The sequence below is a fragment of the Pseudophryne corroboree genome, chromosome 5, assembly GCF_028390025.1.
Source record: "Pseudophryne corroboree isolate aPseCor3 chromosome 5, aPseCor3.hap2, whole genome shotgun sequence".
NCBI lineage: Eukaryota > Metazoa > Chordata > Amphibia > Anura > Myobatrachidae > Pseudophryne > Pseudophryne corroboree.
Window position 1 is genome coordinate 841,422,976 of NC_086448.1, and position 1,758 is coordinate 841,424,733.

Sequence of the window (1,758 nt, forward strand, 5' to 3'; positions counted from 1 at the left end):
AGCCCAGAACTTTAGTGATTTAAAATTTTATGGACATTGAAACGGCTTTGCTCGCATTATAGCAAAAGCCCAAAGAGACATCAGGCAACATGTACATCGAGACCAGACTTCAGACAAGACTTCAATCGGCGGAATATAAATTAACCTCACATAATGGTATCTCTACCCCGTAACGACACTTCTTATTTTCACCTCTACAACCTCTAGGTAACAACACACATAGTTGATAGGGAATATAGGCACAGATATCAGCACTCACATATCCCCCCCATTCATGTATCATTAACTAAAATGTGCTCCCCCATTTTGTTGCAACCAAAAGCCGAAAAGAGCTCGGTAAAGTTTGACAGCCCATCCACAGACCCGTAATACGGGATAAGAAGGAATTCAAATGTATACTTCGCAATACCTCGAAGCTTAATTTAAAACACGTACGGCACGATGATACATGACCCCTCAAACATGGATTCATACACACATGCTACTACTATCTCACTAGGTCATACCTTTTTCCCACCTTCTTCTCTTCCCCCTTACCCAATCATAGAAATGTATTTACATATGACATATATTTTTCTCTTTTTGAACTGTTTTAGGAAGTGGCAGTTATTGGTGACTGCCAAAGGGTGGACTGTCAAAGTCAGAAAAATATCACGCTGCACGTTGCCATATATTCACCTCATGCGCTTGCCCGCTGCACATGCACTTTCACTGGCGTGCGTGCACATACTCGCAAATGCGTGACGGCGCCTCTACGGGCGTGCGCTCGAGCACATGGTATGTGCACTTACGGTAGAGTTTGTGTGCGTCTAGCGAGCGACTCAATCGCTCCTTAATAAATCCATATAGCGGGTTTTATAGGTAATGTTCACCTTAGTGATAACTGTAAGTTTGTTTAATGTGATTTGTTCACGGACTTGGGAATCCCTCTTTACGTGATACAAAGGGTCTGATTAAGGTAGAACAGTTGAGTCTGGTACCTAACCGAAGAGTATTTTAATAGCAACAATCCGGTGCTGGTTAGGTAAAGATTAATCGCTCCTGCGTATAGATATGGCCATTAGTATTTTCTGGACATTTACTATATTTGCGATTCATTACCCATGCGGCGGGAATCTTCAGATTCCCTCCCACCTGAGCAGTTTGATATAGTCACAGCCCACCTGTTCAAACTAACCTATGACCTTTTGTTATAATGCGAGGAGACATTCCTGTGTCCAATGAACAATGAGATTATAGGTCCCTTTGTAGTATACTGTATGCAGTGTATATAAGATCAGCCAGCCTGGACAGCTCCGTCTCTCTCACTCCACAAACGGTTTTCATATTGACTAACTCGGAGCTGGTACCAGGACTAGCGCAGCGATCATTCCCAGTGTGTGTAAGTAATTCTCTGTAATCATCTCGCTCTTTGTTTGTATTGGCCATTCCCTCTCTCTCTGTTATAGTATAAGTTTGTGACGCTATTGTATATTTCTGTCTAGATATTCTGTTAGAATTATATGTTAGCTTGTAGTGTATGACTTGTAACTGTTTCCCCTTTTCAATATAACTAAAAGATTGTTAGTAAAGGTGTTGGAACCTTAACACGGTATCGTGTGTTTATTACATTGCAGTGGGTAATAGGAGCGTCTCAATCGCTCAAACAGCTTTAGTATTAACAAGGTTAAGCAGCGTTATATCGCTACAGTGTTTCAGAACAAGGTTTACAGCATAAGAGTATCCTTTCTGTGTGTTACATTCAAGGTTTACTGATTA